General features: G+C 48.8%; 1 protein-coding gene and 1 pseudogene across 8 annotated transcripts in view; one reads left to right on the forward strand and one right to left on the reverse strand.

Annotated features, from left to right (window-relative positions):
* Window positions 1-23063, reverse strand: part of LOC140420140 (mitogen-activated protein kinase kinase kinase kinase 3-like) — a 438778-nt gene that overhangs the window by 379340 nt on the left and 36375 nt on the right. The window lies entirely within an intron of this gene.
* LOC140408263 (nucleolin-like) lies at window positions 20612-22540 on the forward strand (annotated as a pseudogene).

The following is a 23063-nucleotide window of genomic DNA, read 5'->3' on the forward strand; positions in this document are numbered from 1 at the left end:
AAGGCATATGTAATAAAGAGTAGAATGAGTTTAGATCAGACAAACACACTGATATCTTGGTGAACAAGCAATAAAATCAAATATAAAAGGATTGCAATAACCTATGAACTAAAAATAAAGTGTCTTCATCTCAGATTTTGGAAATGCAGATTTTGGGAAATAAAATTTCAACATGTATTTGCAGCTTTAATAAAAACTGGAGAAAGATAGAACAGACAAATTGCAATACACTGGCATAGAAAAAAAAATGTTTTTTTCTTCCACTTTTTATGCAATTTATTTTCATCCCCTTCTATTGAAGTTGTTGACTGGAATATGAGGATGCCAGTGCCGCAGTATTTAGTCAAACCACCATTTTTCAGGAATGCCTCTTAAATATGAGCATGATAGGCATCTCCTGGATACAGTCAAAGCAGAATCAATCCCATCTTCTCCCAACATCAAATTGTATAGCTAGCTAGAACAAACAATTCCTCCCTTCTGAACCCACTGCATCATGTTTTAATCCCAACCTCAAAAGAACATCCCCCATTGACTTCAAAAAAACTGGAAAACTTCAAGAAAACTATATTTTAACACAACAAAGCAGGATCTGAGGAGAGTTATCAGTATTTCTTCTTCAAAAACTACTGCTCTGCTCACTAGGAGTCTGGTAACTGTGGGGCACTGCAGAGGAAACCGAGAGAATCTGTTGGATGTACATTATCCAAAAGACAGGTGCCAATGGAGGTACAAACAGTTGTCTGAAAATGTCACTGTGTACCTTGGATGAGCGTCACAGCCAATAGTACACAGCTGCAACTGATCAGTCATGTATTTGCTTTCTAATTGCTCAACGCTACTAAGCGGATAACTGCGCTAACTGAAACCATGTCCTACAGAAATTGTGTACTCCTTCAACCATTTATTATACATATATTGGCAACTTGAAGTCTGACAAATTTTCAATCCTAAGGATTCACTGTTAAGTTATTTAAAAAATTGAGAGGAGACTTCCAGTGGCGGCCATGGAGTGAGTGGTCGCATATGTGGCAGCTCCCGCTAGTGGCGGTCTTTTTGTGGTCTTTTCCCCGGTTTGCAGTTGGAATTGTGATGGGAAAAGGTGTAGGAGTGTAGTTTATGGAGCTGCGGACCAGAAGTGCCGAAAAAGAGGAAATCAGTTGGTTGGAGGGGGTGTGGTGCTGGCAATGCACGCGGATATAGCGGAAGGGCAGGGGTCTGCCCTGCCGGCTCAGTGGTCGACGGGGCAGCTGGTGAGCTTCTTGAACGAGAAGTTCACCCAGCAACAGAAAGTCTGGAGGACCTGGTCCAGGCAGTGGACTCGATCAAGGCGGTGGTTGACTGCATTGAGAAGAGACTGACAGCCCTGGGGCAGGCGATCCAGAAGTTGGAGGAGCTGGGTCGGGGGGGAATGAAGATCAGTTCGCCTCGATGGCAGCAGAGATGGGACTGATGCAGGATCAGCAGAAGCAACTGCAGGAGAAGGTGGAGGATTTGGAGAACCGGTCATGCAGACAGAACATTCGGATCGTGGGTTGCCAGAGGGGCGCTGGTGTGTATGTAGGGAAAATGCTCGAGAAGCTGCTTGGGGAAGGTGTGTTTGACCGGCCGTTGGAGGTGGATCGAGCCCACAGGGCACTGATGCGCAAGCCCCAGGAGGGCAATGGTGGTGCGGTTGCATCAGTTCCTTGATAAGGAACGCATCATGAGGTGAGCCAGGCAGATGAGGCGTTGCAGCTGGGAAGGTGTTGAGATCAGTGTGTACCTGGACCTTGGTGCAGAGTTGGCTAAGAGGAGGGCGAGCTACAACAAGGTCAAGACCCTATACAAGAAGGTCGTAAAGTTCGGACTCCTGTACCCGGCTCACCTCTGGGTGACCTATGGGGGCCGGGAGCTGTATTTTGGCTCGTCGGAAGAGGCAGTGGAGTTCATGAGAGACAGTGGACTGGCAGGAGAAGGAGGACTTTGAACTTTGGTGGAGGGGATGTGAAGTTACTGTATTGTACTGTGGAAAAACTTTGTTTTTGGTGTTCGAGGCCTTGTCCTTTTCTTTTCTTTTCCCTCTTTTCGGCTTCAGGTCTGTTTATCGTTCTTTGTTAAGGGCTGGAGGGTTATTTCCTGTGTTCGAGCTTGGGGCGGGGTTATTTGATTCTTCTTTTGATTGTTTGCACGGTTGTTTAAATGGGGGGGGGGGTCACGTGGAACGTTCAGGGACTCAATGGGACAGTCAAAAGGGCCCGTGTGTTCACGCACTTGAGGCAACTGAAGGCAGATGTGGTCATGCTGCAGGAGGCACATTTGAAGGTGGGGGAGGGGGGGGGGGAGAGAATCAGATCAAAAACAGCTTCTACCCGCTGTTACCAGATTCCTAAAAGACCCTCTGATGGACTGACCTGATTAATATGTTATGGTTAGTGGGAAACTGGAGGGAATGTCGGTGGTGTTGGTGAATATATATGCCCCGAATTGGGATGACGTGGAATTTATCGGACGGGTGCTGGGGAAGATTCTGGACCTAGATTCTCATCGACTGATTATGGGGGGAGATTTCAACATGGTCCTTGATCCAAGGTTGGATCGGTCAAGTTCTAGGACGGGGAAGGTAGCAGCTATGGCGAAGGAGCTCCAGGGGTTTATGGGGCACATGGGGGGGGGGCTTGATCTGTGAGGCCAAGGGTAAGGGATTTTCATTCTACACCCATGTAAACAATGTGTATTCCCCGATAGACTTCTCTAGTGACGGACAAAACTCTGCTGACAGAGGTGGTAGATGCTGAATATTCAGCAATAGTGCTGTCAGACCACGCCCTGTGCTGGGTGGACTTGCGAGAGAGTAAAGAAAAGGCACAGCACCCGCAATGGAAGTTGGATGTGGGGCTCTTAGCGGAGGAGTAGATGTGTGAGCGGGTGAGGGAAGCCATCCGGGAATATATAAAGATCAATGATATGGGTGAGGTGTCGGCGGGGAGGGGCTGGCAGGTGCTGAAGGCAGTTATTAGAGGGGAATTTGGGCGCACAAGGAGAAGGCGGTGCGGGTGGAGTTAGAAAGGACATAAGCGGAGGCTCCGGAGGATGGGTTTTTGAAAGAACGGCAGAGGCTGCAGCTGGAATTTGGGCCCTTGTCCACAGATGTAGGCGATGGAGCAGTTGAGGAGGGCAAGAGGGGTGGTCTATGATTACAAGGAGTAAGCTAGTCGGATGTTGGCGCATCAGTTGAAGAAGCAGGAGGCAGCGGGAGAGATTGGGGAAAATGAGGAACGCAGGTGGGAAGGTGGTTTTGGACCCGTGGGGGTGAATGGTGTGTTTCGAGATTTTTATAGTAAGCTGTATAAATCGGAACCCCAAGTCGCAGAAGAGGGGATGAGACAATTTCTGGGGGGGGCTTGAGTTCCCGAAGGTGGATGAGGAGTTGGTGGAAGGCCTGGGGGCCTCAATCGGGCTTAGGGAGGTAATAGAGGAGCTGGCGGCGATGCAATCAGGTAAAGCCCTGGGACCGGACGGATACCCGGTGGAGTTTTATAAGACGTTTTCCGGGGTGCTGGGACCACTTTTGGTAAAGGCATTTAATGAATCAAAGGGATTTGGGAGTGCTACCCCCGAGGTTATCACACGCATCGATCTCTCTCATCTTGAAACGGGGCAAAGATCTGGAAAGCTGTGGGTCATATAGACCAATCTCCTTTTTAAATGTGGATGCTAAACTGTTCGCAAAGATCCTGGACACACGGATTGAGGACTGCGTCCCAGGCGTAACAGAGGAGGATCAAACAGGGTTTGTTAAGGGGCGACACCAGCGACCAATGTTAGGCGGCTCTTAAATGTAATAATGTTGCCTACAGAGGGACGCGAGGTCAAGGTGGTGGTGGCCATGGATGCAGAGAAGGCCTTTGACCGGGTGGAGTGGAGATACCTGTGGGATGTCCTGGGACAGTTTGGGTTCGGGCAGGGATTTGTGCATTGGGTCCGGTTGTGCTGTCAGGCACCGGTAAGGACGAATCGGGTGCGGTCAAAGTATTTTAGCTTGTAGTGGGGGACGAGGCAGGGGTGTCCACTCTCCCCACTACTGTTTGCCCTGGCCATAGAGCCTTTGGAAATGGCGCTGCGAATGTCGAACATTTGGCGGGGGGATAGTACGAGGTGCGGGTGGAACACAGTGCCTCGCTCTAAGCGGATGATTTGCCCCTTTATATAGCAAACCCGTTGGGGAAGATTGGAGGGATTATGGGGATACTGGAGGAATTTGGTCGGTTCTCAGGTTATAAATTGAATATGAGCAAAAGCGAGGTTTTTTTGATCCAGGCAAGGTGGCAGGGGAAGAGGTAGGCGGAGATGTCATTCATGGTGGTGGGAGGAAGATTTAGACACCTGGGTATTCGAATGGCACAGGAATGGGGTCAGCTTTACAAATTGAATTTGGGTAGACTAATAGAACAGATGAAAGGGGACTTCCAAAGGTGGGACACGCCCCCGCTGTCACTGGCGGGGAGGGTACAGACTGTGAAAATGACAGTCCTCCCTAGATTGCTGTTTGTATTTCAGTGTCTCCCAATTTTTATCCTACAGTGTTTTTCAGTAAGATGATCTGCAGTGATCTCAGGTTTTATTTGGACCGGGAAAAACCCCGTGGGTGAAGAAGGTTCTTCTGGAGCGGGGGCATGGGGAGGGGGGGGCTGGCGCTTCTGAACTTCACCAATTATTACTGGGCGGCTAATATATCGATGGTCAGGTAGTTGGGAAGGGTCGGTGTGGGAGCGGGTGGAGGCGGCATCTTGTAAGGGCACGAGGCTGAAAGCTTTGTTGACGGCACCTCTGCCGTTCTCGCCAGCTCGGTACTTCACAAGCCCGATGGTAGAGACAGCCCGGAGGGTGTGGGGGCAGTGGAGGCAGTACACGAGGTTGGAGGGGGCGTCAGTGCGGGCACTGATCTGTGACAACCATCGGTTCGCTCCGGGGGACTGGATGGGGGCTTTAGCAGGTAGCAGCGGGCCAGGATCGCGAGATTTGGAGATATTTTTATTGAGGAGGCCTTTCCGAATTTGGAGGAGAGAGAGGAGGAGTTAGAGTTGCCAGGTGGGAATGGGTTCCGGTACCTGCAAGTACGGGATTTTGAGCTCATATGACTGTGGCCCGATGAGCAGGTTTTTGAGGAGGACAGATGTAGGTGGTGTGTGGGAGGTCCTGCGAATCATGTGCACATGTTCTGGCGTGTCCGAGGTGGAGGGGTTTTTGGCAGGGATTTGCGGACGTCATGTCGGAGGTCCTGCAAGAGAGGGTGACTCCGAGTCCACAGCTGGCGATATCCGGAGTGTCGGAAGATCCGGGAGCCCGGGGGGAGGGGGGGAAAGAGAGGCCAACGTTTTGGCCTTTGCTTCCCTGGTGGAGCAGAGACGGATTCTGCTGGGATGGAGGGACTTCCGAGCCCCCAAAGTCGGGGGGTATGGGTAAGCAATATGGCTGGGTTTCTCAGGTTGGAGAAAATCAAATTCGCCTTATGGGGTTCGTTACAGGGTTCACTCGGAGGTGGCAGCCCTTCATCGATTTCTTTAAGGAAAATTAGTCTGTCAGCAGGGGGCGGGTGCATAGAAGTGACGGATAAGGGTAGGAAAACCAATGAAGGGAGGACCATGAGACGGAGTGTTTATGTGGATCATGTTGGTTGGGGTCTGTGTTTGGGGGGGCATGGCTATGTCATTGTGGTTTTTTTGCCTTTATTGGATTTTTCTGTTTAAAAGTGTTAAAATTATAAATGCCTTCATAAAATATATTTTTTAAATAAATTGAGGAGTGGGTTTCAGACAGAAACAATCCACTAGTTTATAACAGTCACATCACCCCGACTCAAAAAATACTGTTTGGCAGGATTGCAGAGAAATTTCAAATAATCAGAACCATTTCACAAAACACTCGACAGAAAAATTTATTTCAATATCATTGATTGTGCTCTATTGCATTGAGACCGACAGACACTATCCACAAATTTACTGGTCACACGTATAAATCAATGTTCCTTCACAAAATTAGGCCACATGTTATAGTATAAGACTTTAAAAACAGATATACAGAGCTGTGTAAATTACAGCGTGCTAGTTGACCCGGCAGAAATGTTGACAGGGCAAAGGAGATCATCACAATTTTCCGGCACCAAATATCATTATTTTGCATATACTTGATGATTACCCCCTTTTCAGCCTCGACATGCTATACTCTCATTAGTAATCAGCCTCTATTCTTCACTTCATCAATGCATGTTTAACTTACCAGAATTAAGCAGGCGATACAGGATGTGTTGCGAAGATGTGCTAGACACACACTTATTGCGTCAATACAGCAGATGATATTTTAAAACGGCACCCCCTCACACCATCGGTTCACTGTCCCAAAAGACGTGCTGTTAGGTAATTTGGACATTCTGAATTCTCCCTCCGAGTACCCGAACAGGTGCCGGAATGTGGCAACTAGGGGATTTTCACAGTAACTTCATTGCAGTGTTAATGTAAGCCACGTGTGACAATAAAGATTATTATTATTATTACTGTTGCATTCAGCATATAAATCAAAGATATTTTTTGAGGCTTCACGAGGAAGACTTAAGCGCCATTATCTATCGGATGTAGCTTCCATTATGACAAGTAACATTACAAACATGTTGAAATTAGCCCCAATTGTTTACTGATTTCTTGATCATGGTAATGTGAAAAAGTTTGAATGGTATATTCTCAAACAGCACCAAAGCCTGGAGCCAACAATCCAATCGGGAGGAATGCTAAGCAAAAGTTTGGCACTGTTCTGCTTAGGGGTGGGGGAGAGAGGCGCGCGTTGGGGAGGGGGGGGGGGGGGAGAGAATAGAGAGGGAGAGGCGCGGGGGGGGGCAGAGAGGCGCGGGGGGGGCAAGAGAGGCGCGGGGGGGGCAAGAGAGGCGCGGGGGGGGCAAGAGAGGCGCGGGGGGGGCAAGAGAGGCGCGGGGGGGGCAAGAGAGGCGCGGGGGGGGGCAAGAGAGGCGCGGGGGGGGCAAGAGAGGCGCGGGGGGGGCAAGAGAGGCGCGGGGGGGGCAAGAGAGGCGCGGGGGGGGCAAGAGAGGCGCGGGGGGGGCAAGAGAGGCGCGGGGGGGGCAAGAGAGGCGCGGGGGGGGCAAGAGAGGCGCGGGGGGGGCAAGAGAGGCGCGGGGGGGGCAAGAGAGGCGCGGGGGGGGCAAGAGAGGCGCGGGGGGGGCAAGAGAGGCGCGGGGGGGCAAGAGAGGCGCGGGGGGGGCAAGAGAGGCGCGGGGGGGCAAGAGAGGCGCGGGGGGGGCAAGAGAGGCGCGGGGGGGGCAAGAGAGGCGCGGGGGGGGCAAGAGAGGCGCGGGGGGGAAAGAGAGGCGCGGGGGGGAAAGAGAGGCGCGGGGGGGAAAGAGAGGCGCGGGGGGGAAAGAGAGGCGCGGGGGGGAAAGAGAGGCGTGGGGGGGAAAGAGAGGCGCGGGGGGAAAGAGAGGCGCGGGGGGGAAAGAGAGGCGCGGGGGGGAAAAGAGAGGCGCGGGGGGGAAAAGAGAGGCGCGGGGGGGAAAGAGAGGCGCGGGGGGGAAAGAGAGGCGCGGGGGGGAAAGAGAGGCGCGGGGGGGAAAGAGAGGCGCGGGGGGAAAGAGAGGCGCGGGGGGAAAGAGAGGCGCGGGGGGGAAAGAGAGGCGCGGGGGGGAAAGAGAGGCGCGGGGGGGGAAGAGAGGCGCGGGGGGGGAAGAGAGGCGCGGGGGGGGAAGAGAGGCGCGGGGGGGGAAGAGAGGCGCGGGGGGGAAAGAGAGGCGCGGGGGGGAAAGAGAGGCGCGGGGGGGAAAGAGAGGCGCGGGGGGGAAAGAGAGGCGCGGGGGGGAAAGAGAGGCGCGGGGGGGAAAGAGAGGCGCGGGGGGGAAAGAGAGGCGCGGGGGGGAAAGAGAGGCGCGGGGGGGAAAGAGAGGCGCGGGGGGGAAAGAGAGGCGCGGGGGGGAAAGAGAGGCGCGGGGGGGAAAGAGAGGCGCGGGGGGGAAAGAGAGGCGCGGGGGGGAAAGAGAGGCGCGGGGGGGAAAGAGAGGCGCGGGGGGGAAAGAGAGGCGCGGGGGGGAAAGAGAGGCGCGGGGGGGAAAGAGAGGCGCGGGGGGGAAAGAGAGGCGCGGGGGGGAAAGAGAGGCGCGGGGGGGAAAGAGAGGCGCGGGGGGGAAAGAGAGGCGCGGGGGGGAAAGAGAGGCGCGGGGGGGAAAGAGAGGCGCGGGGGGGAAAGAGAGGCGCGGGGGGGAAAGAGAGGCGCGGGGGGGAAAGAGAGGCGCGGGGGGGAAAGAGAGGCGCGGGGGGGAAAGAGAGGCGCGGGGGGGAAAGAGAGGCGCGGGGGGGAAAGAGAGGCGCGGGGGGGAAAGAGAGGCGCGGGGGGGAAAGAGAGGCGCGGGGGGGAAAGAGAGGCGCGGGGGGGAAAGAGAGGCGCGGGGGGGAAAGAGAGGCGCGGGGGGGAAAGAGAGGCGCGGGGGGGAAAGAGAGGCGCGGGGGGGAAAGAGAGGCGCGGGGGGGAAAGAGAGGCGCGGGGGGGAAAGAGAGGCGCGGGGGGGAAAGAGAGGCGCGGGGGGGAAAGAGAGGCGCGGGGGGGAAAGAGAGGCGCGGGGGGGAAAGAGAGGCGCGGGGGGGAAAGAGAGGCGCGGGGGGGAAAGAGAGGCGCGGGGGGGAAAGAGAGGCGCGGGGGGGAAAGAGAGGCGCGGGGGGGAAAGAGAGGCGCGGGGGGGAAAGAGAGGCGCGGGGGGGAAAGAGAGGCGCGGGGGGGAAAGAGAGGCGCGGGGGGGAAAGAGAGGCGCGGGGGGGAAAGAGAGGCGCGGGGGGGAAAGAGAGGCGCGGGGGGGAAAGAGAGGCGCGGGGGGGAAAGAGAGGCGCGGGGGGGAAAGAGAGGCGCGGGGGGGAAAGAGAGGCGCGGGGGGGAAAGAGAGGCGCGGGGGGGAAAGAGAGGCGCGGGGGGGAAAGAGAGGCGCGGGGGGGAAAGAGAGGCGCGGGGGGGAAAGAGAGGCGCGGGGGGGAAAGAGAGGCGCGGGGGGGAAAGAGAGGCGCGGGGGGGAAAGAGAGGCGCGGGGGGGAAAGAGAGGCGCGGGGGGGAAAGAGAGGCGCGGGGGGGAAAGAGAGGCGCGGGGGGGAAAGAGAGGCGCGGGGGGGAAAGAGAGGCGCGGGGGGGAAAGAGAGGCGCGGGGGGGAAAGAGAGGCGCGGGGGGGAAAGAGAGGCGCGGGGGGGAAAGAGAGGCGCGGGGGGGAAAGAGAGGCGCGGGGGGGAAAGAGAGGCGCGGGGGGGAAAGAGAGGCGCGGGGGGGAAAGAGAGGCGCGGGGGGGAAAGAGAGGCGCGGGGGGGAAAGAGAGGCGCGGGGGGGAAAGAGAGGCGCGGGGGGGAAAGAGAGGCGCGGGGGGGAAAGAGAGGCGCGGGGGGGAAAGAGAGGCGCGGGGGGGAAAGAGAGGCGCGGGGGGGAAAGAGAGGCGCGGGGGGGAAAGAGAGGCGCGGGGGGGGAAAGAGAGGCGCGGGGGGGGAAAGAGAGGCGCGGGGGGGGAAAGAGAGGCGCGGGGGGGGGGAAAGAGAGGCGCGGGGGGAAAGAGAGGCGCGGGGGTTTGGTCGAACATGGGAAGGATTGGTGTAATGCTGGTGGCAAATTCATCAGCAACAAATAACTACAGAAGAAATGAAGCATATTAATTACAACCTATTCTTGCTGCAACTTAAGTTATTATTGGGTCTTCTCTTCCTGGATGATTACCCAGATCATAAAAGAGTTCTAAATTTAATATGATGCTAAAAATTCAGAATATGATAAATACTTTTTAATAAAGTGACCTTAAAGACAGGCAAATTAAATTTTCATTCGAGCCCATTGGAATTTTAAGGAAACGGCAGTATAAGTGTGGTCTTGAAAAAGCATTTTGAATTATGCAACATTAGATTGGAGCGTAGATGACTCGGACAGATCATGCTGGAGGAAATAATTGGAAGCAATGAATTGGTATCTCTCAACCACAGAAAACTACAGACTTGGTTGCATTTTCCCTGTCGCACAACGTCCCAATATACTAACAAGGCTCTGTAACACTATGTTGCACTATTTGGGGGGGGGGGGAAGAGAGGCGCGGGGGGGGGGGGGAAAGAGAGGCGCGGGGGGGGGGGGGAAGAGAGGCGCGGGGGGGGGAAAGAGAGGCGCGGGGGGGGGGGAAAGAGAGGCGCGGGGGGGGGGGAAAGAGAGGCGCGGGGGGGAAGAGAGGCGCGGGGGGGAAGAGAGGCGCGGGGGGGGGAAGAGAGGCGCGGGGGGGGGAAGAGAGGCGCGGGGGGGGCAGAGAGGCGTGGGGGGGGCAGAGAGGCGTGGGGGGGGCAGAGAGGCGCGGGGGGGGGCAGAGAGGCGCGGGGGGGGGCAGAGAGGCGCGGGGGGGGGCAGAGAGGCGCGGGGGGGGCAGAGAGGCGCGGGGGGGGCAGAGAGGCGCGGGGGGGGGAAAGAGAGGCGCGGGGTGGGGGGAAGAGAGGCGCGGGGTGGGGGGAAGAGAGGCGCGGGGTGGGGGGAAGAGAGGCGCGGGGGGGGGAAAGAGAGGCGCGGGGGGGGGGAAAAGAGAGGAGCGGGGCGGGGGAGAGAGGAGCGGGGCGGGGGAGAAGCGGGGGAGCGAAGCGGGGAGGGAGAGAGAGTGAAAGGGCAGGCGAGAGAGAGGGGCCAAGAGAGGGGCAAGGGAGGCGAGGGGGTGGAGAGGGAGAACATTTTCACCTCAAAGACAGAAGGTTGCAAGCATATTTAAAATGTCATTGACTAGTTTCTTAGCAGACAAGAAGACTCCTGCCAACATCACTTCTCTGCAACACAGCTAAATGTTGGAAACGTACACCTGGCAGGTTCATTGTGAAGTTTGTCCCAGAGGCAACCTGTCTGATGCATCACCTGTTGTTAATCCCTCAGAACTAACGCCTCACAGAAGAAGTCAAGACATATCATGCCCTTGTGTTCTCTTCAGCACAATGCACCATGAGTAACAGAACCTGTTCCATTTGAATTATGGAATCATCTCATGTCTCAATTAATGGTTTAAGCTGCCCCCCCCTTTCTTTGGAAAGGCAGAGAGGATGGAAGAAGAGAAAGATCATTTTGGAATGAAGGTTATGGATCATATTTTTAGGAAATCTCTGGAGTTGTCCTAACTAAACTCACAAGTCCCTGAGGTTTTGAATTTCAATGAGGCAATGGAAAATGGTACCATCTTTTTCCTCATAATCCTGCAAATTCGTTCTGTTGTTTTTATGTCTCTACAGGAGCTGATTCCACCATCCTTTCAGATAATATGCTCTAGATCTTAACAATCTGCCGGGTGAAGATATTTCTCCTTTCCTCTTTAGTTCTTTTACAAACTATCTTAAATCTATGGCCTCTGATTAACAATCCTCTTGCCAGTTTCTCCTCATTTGCTCTATCAAACCTCTCAATCTTGGAAACCTCAGTCGCCCCTTAACCCTTTAAGCCCCAAGTTGAATATAATTCCAGCTTTCCCAATCTCTTCACATAATTCAAGTTCTTCATTCCTGATCATTTTTGCTATTCGTCCTCTGTGCATTGCAAGGGCAATGACTTGCTTCCTGAAGTGTGATGCCTAGGATTGTGCATAATATTCCTCGCACCTGAGGGCCAACGAGTAGTTTTGTACGGTCAATAATTACTTCCATGTTTTGTATCCAATTCCCCCATTTACAAAACCAAATATCCGCACACCTTCATGGCAGTTCTATCTCAGATTCACAGCCACACACTTCTAGATCAGGTCACTTAAAAAATTGGTCGAACATGGGAAGGATTGGTGTAATGCTGGTGGCAAATTCATCAGCAACAAATAACTACAGAAGAAATGAAGCATATTAATTACAACCTATTCTTGCTGCAACTTAAGTTATTATTGGGTCTTCTCTTCCTGGATGATTACCCAGATCATAAAAGAGTTCTAAATTTAATATGATGCTAAAAATTCAGAATATGATAAATACTTTTTAATAAAGTGACCTTAAAGACAGGCAAATTAAATTTTCATTCGAGCCCATTGGAATTTTAAGGAAACGGCAGTATAAGTGTGTGTCTTGAAAAAGCATTTTGAAATATGCAACATTAGATTGGAGCGTAGATGACTAGGACAGATCATGCTGGAGGAAATAATTGGAAGCAATGAATTGCGTATCTCTCAACCACAGAAAACTACAGACTTGCATTTTCCCTGTCGCATAACGTCCCAATATACTAACAAGGCTCTGTAACACTATGTTGCACTATTTGGAAAGGAAAGAAATGCACTCCAGGTGTGACTGTCAACAATGTGATATGTTCTTCAATAGGTCACTGAAGGAAAGGATCATAAATTTGAAGAGATCTTAAGATGGGCCTTGAAATTCCTTTCCTTGCAACACCAAGTTATCAACCTTGTTCACAACACAAAAAACTTTAATTTTCAAAAAAAACATTTTGTGATGTCCTCTGATCATCATTCCACCTACTGCAAGCACATCAGTCCAAAATTTAGTATGCAAGTGACAGACGGGAAACAAGAAGTTGGCCCTTTAGGATATGCAGATACCATGACACATAGTAATAACAATAATCTTTTATTGTCACATGTATGAAGTTACTGTGAAAAGCCCATGCAATCAGTACAGGTAAGCCATGCACAGCAAAGGGAATCATAGAATCATAGAATTTACAGTGCAGGAGGCCATTCAGCCATCGAGTCTGCACCAGCCTTTAAAAGAGAACCCTATTCAAGCCCACATCTCTACTCTATCCACGTAACCCAGTAACCCCCACTTAACCTTTTTGGACACTAAGGGCAATTTAGCATGGCCAATCCACCTAACCCGCACATCTTTAGACTGTGGGAGGAAAACGGAGCACCCGGAGGAAACCAATGCAGACACGGGGAGAACGTGCAAACTCCGCACAGTGACCCAAGTCAGGAATCGAACCTGGGACCTTGGAACTGTGAAGCGACTGTGCTAACCACTATGCTACCGTGCTGCCCCAATTAGAGGGAAATTGATCCTGATCCTTATAGAAACAAAAACATATAAAATAGGAGGAGGAGGCCATTTGGTCCTTTGAGCCTGCTCCATAATTCATTATGATCATGGCTGATCAACAAGTTCAATATCCTGAACCCACCTCTTCCCCCACTCCCACCCACATATCCCTTGATCCCTATAGCCCCAAGTGCTATATCTAATTCCTTCTTGAAATTACACATCGTTTTGGCCTCAACTACTGTCTGTGATAGTGAATTCCACAGATTCATCACTCTCTGGGTGAAGAGATTTCTCCTCACCTTAGTCCTAAAAGGTTTACCCTTTGTCCTTAAACTGTGACCCCTAGTTCTGGACTACCCCACCATCGGGGGTGTTTTTTCTGAATCTACCCTGCCTAATCCTCTTGAAATTTTGTAAGTTTCTATGAGATCCCCTCTCACTCTTCTAAACTAAATGAATATAATCATAACCGACTTAGTCTCCCCTCATGTGACAATCTCGCCATCCCAGGAATCAGCCTGGTAAACCTTCACTGCACTCTCTCCATAGCAAGAACATCCTTCCTCACATAAGGACACCAAAACTACACGCAATACTCCAGGTGTGGCCTCACCCATGCCTTACACAATTGCAGTAAAACATCTCTATTCCTATGCTCAAAACCTCTCGCTATGAAGGCCAACATACTATTTGCTTTCTTTACTGCCTGCTGCACCTGCGCGCTTACTTTCAGCGACTGATGTATGAGGACACCAAGGTTTCGATGAGTATCCATCTCTCTCAATTTACACCCATTTAAATAATAATCTGCCTTCCTATTTTTGCTGCTGAAGCGGATAACCTCACATTAATCCACATTGTACTACATCTGCCATGATGTGTGCCCACTCACTCAGCCTGTCCAAATCCCACAAAACATCTCTGCATCGTCCTCACAGCTCACCCTCCCACCCAACTTTGTTTCATCTTCAAATTTGGAAATAATACAATTAGTTCCCTCATCCAAATCATTAATATATAATGTAAAGAGTTGGGGTCCTCGCATAGATCCCTGCGGAACCCCACAAATCACTGATTGCCAATCAGAATAAGACCCATTTATTCCAACTTTTTGCTCCCGTCTGCCAACCAGCTTTCTATCCATCTCAAGATGCTACCCGTAATCCCATGCACTTTAACTTTACATATTAATCTGCTATGCGACACCTTGTCGAAAGCCTTCTGAAAATCTAAATAAACCACATCCACTGGTTCTCCCTGGTCATCTCTACTAGTTACATCTTCAAAGAATTCTAGTAAATTTGTTAAGTATGACTTTCCTTTCGTAAATCTATGCTGACTTTGTCTGATTACACCACTGTTTTCCAATGCTATCCCATAAAATCCTTGATAATCTATGATAATGGACTCCAGCAACTTCCCTACGACCAACGTTAGGCTCACTGGTCTATAGTACCCGGTTTTCTCTCTGCCTCCCTTTTTGAATAGCGGGGTTGCATTCGCTACCCTCCAATCTGTAGGAACCACTCCAGAGTCCAAAGAATTTTGGAAAATGACCACCAATGGATCTACTACTTCTAGGGCCACTTCCTTAAATACTCTGGAGTTAAGATGATCACACCCTGGAGATTTGTCCACCTTCTCCAAAACCATTTTTTTACTAATACTAATTCCCCTCAGCTCCTCACTAAAACATGTGCTTCTCAGAATTTCAGGTACATTACTCATGTCTTCCTTTGTGAAGACAGAAGCAAAGTGTGAATTTAGTTCCTCAGCCATTTCTTTGTTCCCTCTTATGAATTCCCCGATTTCTGACTGTAGGGGGACTACATCTATCAATTTTTTTCTCTTTACATACCTATGGAAACCTTTCGTCAGTTTTTATGTTCCCCGTTAGTCTACTTTCAAATTGTATTTTCCCCTTCTTATTCAATCCCTTTGTCTGCTTTTACTGAATTTTAAGCTGTTCCCTGTCCTCCGGTCTATTGCTTTGTCTTACTAATTTGTATGCCTCTTCTTTGAATCTAATACTATCACTAATTTCCCTTGTAAGCCATGGTTTGGCCACAGTTCCCTTTCTACTCTTGCGCCAAATAGGGATAAGCAACTTTTGGAGTTCACCTATTTGTTCCTTGAATGCTTGATATTGACAAGAAAAGCCTCAGATTCGCAGATCTGTGCCAAATTATCAGTCAAGAGGCACTTAGAAAGATTACAGTGAACCTTAGCTCACCCAAACATTTAGGGCGCCTACCGATCCATCCCCGACCGCACTTCGGAAAATCGAACCACAAGACGGTGCTTCTTCCCCCGGCATATAAGCAGAAACTTAGGCAGGAGAATCCGGTTAAGACAGTCATGCAATGCTGGTCCGAGGCAACGGAAAAGCTCCTATGCAACTTAGTGGATTTGTCCATATTCAAGGACTCAGCAGCCAACCTAAAAGAGTATGCCACCACCGTCACAGACTTCATCAGAAAGTGTGTAGAAGATTGCGTGCCAAAGAAGGTCATAGGTACATTCCCCAACCTGAAATAATAGTTTAACCGGAGATTGACTCCGTACTGAGGCAAAATCTGAGGCCTTCAAGACAGGCAACCCTAACCGATACAAGAAATCTAGGTACAACCTCCACAAATCCATCAAGGACGCCAAGAGACAATACCAGACTAAGCTAGAGTCATAAACTAATGGCACAGACTCTCATCGGTTGTGGCAAGGCTAAAAACAATTCAACAGGCTACAAAGCAAAATCGAGTAGAATCGCTGGCAACAGGGCACCCCTTCCCGATGAACTCAATGTATTCTATATTCATTTCGAACAGGAAACCAACAAACCATTGTCAATGTCCGGGGCAGCCTCTGACACATCCATACCTGCCGTCACAGCCTCCAAAGTCAGATCGGCCTTCTTGAAAGTGAACACTCGGAAAGCAACAGGTCCTGACGGAGTCCCTGGTCATGCATTCAAATCCTGCGCAGATCAAATGGTGGGTGTGTTCGCACACATCTTCATCCTCTTCCTACTCCGATCCAAGGTTCCCACCTGCTTCAAGAAGACCATCAATACGGTGCCAAAGAAGAACCAGGCAACGTGCCTCAACGACTACCTTCCGGTGGCCTTGACATCTAGGCTTCGAGAGGTTGGTCATGAGACACATCAACTCATACTCTCAGAATGCCTTGATCCACTGCAATTCACATACCGCCACAACCGGTCCACAGCAGACGCTATCGCCCTGAACCGACACTCATCCCTGGAACATCTCAACAACAAGGATCCCTACGTCAGACTCACTTTCATTAACTACAGCTCCGCCTTCAACATAATCCAAGCCAAGCTCATATCAAAACTCCAAAACCTAGAACTTGGCACCTCCATCTGTAACGGGATCCTTGACTTTCTGAACCACAGACCACAATCAGTAAGGACAAAGAACAACACCTCCTCCACGACTGCCCTCAATACCCGGGCCCTGCAAGACTGCATACTTAGCCCTCTACTATACTCCCTATACACACATGACCGTGTGGCAAAATTCGGCTCCAAATACATCTACAAGTTTGCTGATGACAAGACCGTAGTGGGTCAGATCTCAAAGAACAATGAGTCAGAGTACAGGAGAGAGATAGAGAACCTAATGGCATGGTGCAATCTCTCCCTCAATGTCAGCAAAAACTAAGGAGCTGTTCATTGGCTTCAGGGAGAGAAGAGCCGTACACACCCCTGTCTGCATCAATGGTGCCGAGGTGGAGATGGTTGGCAGCTTCAAATTCCTAGGTCTACACATCACCAACAAACGTCCTGGTCCACCCATGTTGACACTATGACCAAGATAGCACAACAGCGCCTATACTTCCTCAGGAAACTAAGGAAATTCGACATGTCCACATTAACTCTTACCAATTTTTACAGATGCACCATAGAAAGCATCCTAACTGGCTGCATCACAGCTTGTAATGGCAACTGCTCGGTCCAAGACCGTAAGAAACTACAGAGAGTCATGAACTCAGCCCAGTCCATCACGCAAACCACCTCCCATCCATTGACTCTATCTACACGTCCCGCTGCCTTGGGAAAGCGGGAAGCATAATCAGAGACCCCTCTTACCCAGATTATTCTGTATTCCAACGGGAAGATACATGCACTAACAGATTTAAAAATAGCTTCTTCCCCACTTTTACCAGACTCCTGAATGACCTTCTTATGGACTGAACTGATCTCTCCACGCATCTTCTCTATTCTGTAGCACTACACTCCGAATGCTTCACCCAGTGTCTATGCCTATGTATTTTATGTCCTATGTTTTTCACGTACGGAGCAATCTGCCTGGACTGACAGATCTGGCAGAACAATACTTTTTACTGTACCTCGGTATACGTGACAATAAATCTAAATCTATCCAAGTCATAAGAGAGGTGCTGCAAAAGTTGCCTTGGAGGTCCCTGTAATTCAATCTGAAGATCATAACTCCTGCAGCTGCAATGTGGTGTGAATGGACCGAGTCCATTTGAGATCATGGGTTGACCAAAAGATATAAATTTCAGCAGTAGTGGATTATGAGTTTATATATATGATCCATTCTGTTCCATTCATAACTACTCCATTGTGTGTGTAGGTAAAGATAAAGAACTTTTAAAGAAGAAAATTAGAGAATTCAAAACAAATCCTCTTGGTCAGTCTTTGTACTTTTGTGCAATCTTCAAGTCTGCTGGTTTAATGTGGCATGAAAAAGGTCGAACGGTGATAATATGAAACGCTGTACAAGCTATTTAAAACAGAATAATAACAGTGCAGTTTTGCCAAATATGTATGCCTGGATATTGTTTTGCATGGGGCAAAAGAGCAGAGTCTGCCTACTATGTAGCCAGCACAGCAAGACAATTGTGCTGAAAGAGACTGCACAGAGTAGGAAAGAAATACACATATGCCACATCACAGAATCACTGAAAAATAGTGCAGAATTGGCCATTCGACTCATCAAGTCAGCGCCAATGCATAAAAACACCTGACCCGTTTACCTAATCCCATTTTCCAGCACAAGGCCCATAGCCTTGAATGTTAAGACATGCCACGTGCTTATCCAAGTACTTTTTAAAAAGATGTGAGGCAGCTCACCTCTACCACCCTCCCAGGCAGTTCATTCCAGACCATCACCACCCTCTGGGTAAAAAAGCTTTTCCTCAAATCCCCTAAAGTCTTCTGCCCCTCACCTAGAACCTGTATCCTGTTGTAACTGACCCTTCACTAAAGGGAACAGCTGCTCCCTATCCACCCTGTCCATGTACCTCATAATCTTGTACACCTCAATCGGGTCGCCCCTCAGTCTACTCTGCTCCAGCAAAAATAATAATAATCACTTATTGTCACAAGTAGGCTTCAATGAAGTTACTGTGGAAAGCCCCTAGTCGCCACAATCCGGCACCTATTCGGGGAGGCCGGTACGGGAATTGAACCCGCACTGCTGGCCTTGTTCTGCATTACCAGCCAGCTCTTTAGCCCACTATGCTAAACCAGCTCTTCATAACTTAAATGTTCCATCCCAGGCAACATCCAGGTGAATCGCCTCGGCATCCCTTCCAGTACAATCACATCCTTCCTATAATTTGATGACTAGAATTGCACACAGTACTCCAGCTGTGGCCGCACCCAAGTTCAATACAACTCCAACATGGCCTCCCTGCTTTTGTAATCTCTGCCTCGGTTGATAAAGGCAAGTATCCCATTAGCCTTTTTCACTGTCCTATTAATCTGTCCTTCTGCGTTCAGAGATCCATGGACAAACACTCCAATGTCCCTTTGTTCCTCAGAACTTCCCAGTGTCAGGCCATTCATTGAATAATTCCTTGTCACATTACTCCTTCCCAAAGTGTATTACCTCATACTTTTCAGGGTAAAATTCCATCTCCCACTTTTCTGCCTATTTGACCATCCCATCTAAGTCTTCCTGTAATCCAAGACACTCAACCTCACTATTAACCACCCGGCCAATCTTTGTGCCATCCACAAACTTACTGATCCTATCCCCTACATAGTCATCTATGTCATTTATATAAATGACAAACAATAAGGGACCCAGCACAGATCCCTGTGGTATGCCGTTGGACACTGACTTCCAGTCACTAAAGCAGTCACTAAAGCAGCCGTCTGTCATCACCCTCTGCCTCACAGCTAAGCCAATTTTGATCAGTCTCAGTCTGGCAGCCATTGAAGTACACAAAAAGCCCTGGGGATGCAGAGTCTTTCAGAGAATGGGATGGATTTCTATTCCCATTTACATGTGTTAATCCCTCCTGGAGTACATATCTAAAAACCACTTGAAGATAAAACCCACTTCAATTGCTGATGGCTTCCCAGGGCTGGACATCTTACATTGCGCAGGATTGCAAATAACAGTGATGCACTGCTCTCACTTATACAAGTATACCACAGAAGTCACTGCAGTTGGAGCTATTAACTGGTGTTACTAAGTACTGAGAGAGAAAATCAAACGCTGTTGAGTATTTTTTTTAAATTCTGGACTTAATGACAAATAAACAGTGCTGGAAGTCCATCACTAAAAAATTGTCTTTCATATCAGATATCAAAATCCGACTGAACCCAATTCTGGTGGAAATCTATCCCATAAAGACCTCAGAGGTTTTGGGTCAATTGAAATGTTCAAGACAGAGATAAAGAGATTTTTATTGAGTACGGTTAACAAAAGGTATAGGTCAGTCGAAAGAATGGAGTTGAGGTACTGATGAACTATTATCCAGTACCATGATGAAACAGACTTGAGAGACTAAATAGCCTACTCCTATTTAATCTTTTAACCTCTTTTAAAATACAATTTGTCTTTGGCTGCACCGATTAAAGAGACACTGCTTGGGGCTATAGTTTTGGGTCAGAATTCTAAAATCTCCAGGAACCAAAACCTGGAACTAATTGGTTCATATAAACTCTCGTTCAGTAGGTTGACCAATTAGTGAAGGATTAAGAAGTTCAACTGTCCCCAAATATCCATTATTCCAATATTAATTTGCGCTTACTTCACTGGGAGTATATACGCAGGAACCAACATGTTTCTGAAAAAGGCCTGATGTGAAAAGAGTCAGTTTTAGTTATTTGAAATGTGCAAAGTGCCTCGTCACCCTACTGCTCTTTCAAACTAATCAATTATTACTCCTTTTCCTACTTCTGTCCACCCAATGGTTTCCCATCCTCCTTTCATTGCCTGGTACATGTCCAACGATAGCAGTCTCCCTCCACTAACTCACTCAGCATTTCAGTGTTAAAATTTCACTGTACTTGGCTCATTTGAACCCTTTCATAGCTATTTTAACAGAGGCTTCATCAGAATGCGTGCTACTTTAATAACCAATTTATATTCAGTGTTTTTAATATATTTTATCTGTTTCCAAAGGCTCCCATTTTCCATAGTTTCTGTGACCACTTCAAAAAATTTGGATAATCTTTCTGGTACACTCAGTTTGAATGGCCTTGATTAAGTTATCACCATAACTCTGGGTGCACTTTACACAGAGACAAATAACAATTGCCAAACTCTGCGAAGCCCGCGGTGGTGGAAGCACGCGAGTCCGGTCCGTCCTCTTGAGCGAACAAGCAAGTGTTTTGCAAATGGTGAAACTGGCCAAGGCAGATAAAAAGCAAGGCAAATCTAAAAAGGCTGCCCCTCCACCACCCCCTGAAGATTTTGAAGAATTTACTTTGGAGGAGGAAAGTGAAGAGGAGGAAGCACCAGCACCTCCTGTTAAAAAGGCTTTGACTCCAGCTGCTAAGACACCACAGTCTGCCAACAAGAAAAATGGTAACGCTGCAAAAAAAGAGCAGTGAGGAGGAGGAGGATGAGGAGGAGAAAGAAGACTCTGAGGAAAAATCAGAGGAAAGAAATCTACTCCTAAGCTTGCAGCTGCTGTGACAAAAAAAGCAAAGGAAGAATCTGACGACAGCGAGGATGATGAAGATGAGGATGAATCTGAGGAAGAAGAAGCCATGGATACAGCACCACCGCCCAAGACAAAGAAAGCTATAACGGTAAAAGCTCCGGCCGGTGACGAGGATGAAGATGACAAAGATGAAAGTGAAGAAGAGAGTGAAGGTGAGGAAAAAGTTGAGATGGCTATGCCAAAGAAAGCTGGAAAGAGGAAGATAAGAGTAGAAGGAGGTGACTCCAGCTAAGAAACACAAGACAGAAAATGTTGCATCCTTTTCACTCTTTGTTGGAAACTTGAACAGAGAAGAACTTTCAGGAACTAAAGAAAGCATTGAATGGCTTCTTCACCAAGAAGAAACTTTCAGTCACGGATGCCCGAATTGGATCCAGCAGGAAATTTGGTTATCTAGACTTTGACCGAAGAACAGCTAGAAAAAGCATTGGAATTCAATGGAAACAAAGTGCTGGCTGGGACTTGCAGTCAAACTTGACAAAGCACGCAGTATGGAAAGCAATACAGATAACAAACGAGAAAGGGACTACAGGACACTGTTTGTCAAAAATCTCCCATTCAAGATAACACAGGATGACCTCAAAGAGATTTTTGAAGATGCTATTGACATCCAAATTCCTGCTTCTTGCAATGGTTCAGGGACACGGGGCATTGCCTATATTGAATTTGAAAATGAAGTGGCTGCAGATACAGCATTGGAACAGAAACAGCATTGGAACAGAAACAAGGCACTGAAATTGAGGGTAGAGCCACTGTCGTTGATTTCACTGGGGATAAGAGTATGTTAAATGTGAAGGCTGGACAAGCGCAAGCACAGATTCTGATATGCTCATTGTGAATAACTTGGCATATTCTGCAACAGAAGAAACCCTTCAGAATATTTTTGAGAAAGTATCATTCACCAAAATACCAGAAAAAAATGACCGGCCGAAAGGATTTGTATTTGTTAAGTTTGAATCAATTGACGATGCTAAAGAAGCTCTTGAGAATCACAGCAATGCAGAAATTGAGGGGAGAGGTGAGGTTGGATTTCAGCAACCAAGGCCACAGGAGTGGTGATGGTCCCAGCAAGACATTGTTTGTTTGTGGCTTTCTGATGACACAACTGAAGAAACTTTGAAAGAAGCCTTTGAGGGAGCTAAAAGTGCTAGATTTACAACAGACCGGGAATCTGGAAGATCAAAAGGTTTTGGCTTTGTGGGCTTCCCATCAGAAGATGCAAAATTAGCTAAGGAAGCGATGGAAGATGGAGAAATTGATGGGTGCAAAATTACACTTTTCTTTGCTTGACCGAAAGGCGAAAACAGGAGAGGTAGTTGAGGTGGATTTGGTGGTGGCTTCTGTGGTGGTTTTGGTGCAGGCTTTGGAAGAGGGAATAGAGGTTGTGGTAGATTTGGCGGCAGAGGTCATGGTGGCCGAGGAGGCGGTGGTCAAGGTGGATTTGAAGGATTCAGGTGTAAAGACGACTCCTCAAGGAAAGAAAATCAAATTTGATTAGAGGCCAATAAGACCGCTTTACCTCGTGTTTAGACAGAGCCTCTGATTGCCTCACAGTTGGACATTCCAGAATTCTGCATGGACTAGCTAGCTGGCTGTGCAATTTGGAGTGTGGTAGGAGTTCCCTAAGTTTCTGAATGGACTTACAATTAAGTAAAGAGAGATTAAAATTGTTGGTACACCATTTGTGGATTGTGTCAAATTTTAGTATTTTTTTAGTTACAATGTAAATGCAAGAATGTTTTAGAATGTTGTGCTTGGCATACTTTCTGACGGATTAAAAGGACCTTATTTTTTTAAAAAACAATTGCCAAACTCAGATTATCCCCATGGATACCCAACAGTGCAAAAAATGCTTAAATTCAGATTCATTTTAAGGATTGAAGCTTAATTTCCATGATAAAGGACTGAATAGGTTATAGATAAATGAATCATATAATCTGATACCAAACCATCCAGATGTCAGAGAGCCCAATTTAATATTCATGTGTATCATGTTAAATGATCTCTCCCAGGAAAAGTAGTGCCAGTGGTGACATTAATTGACCTCAATGTTCTTGGACTGTGGTTGCATAAAAATTAACCATGTTTACCACTCCTTAGCAGCTAGCAAAATAACTCTTACT

The sequence above is a fragment of the Scyliorhinus torazame genome, chromosome 1 (genome assembly GCF_047496885.1).
Source record: "Scyliorhinus torazame isolate Kashiwa2021f chromosome 1, sScyTor2.1, whole genome shotgun sequence".
NCBI classification, from domain to species: domain Eukaryota; kingdom Metazoa; phylum Chordata; class Chondrichthyes; order Carcharhiniformes; family Scyliorhinidae; genus Scyliorhinus; species Scyliorhinus torazame.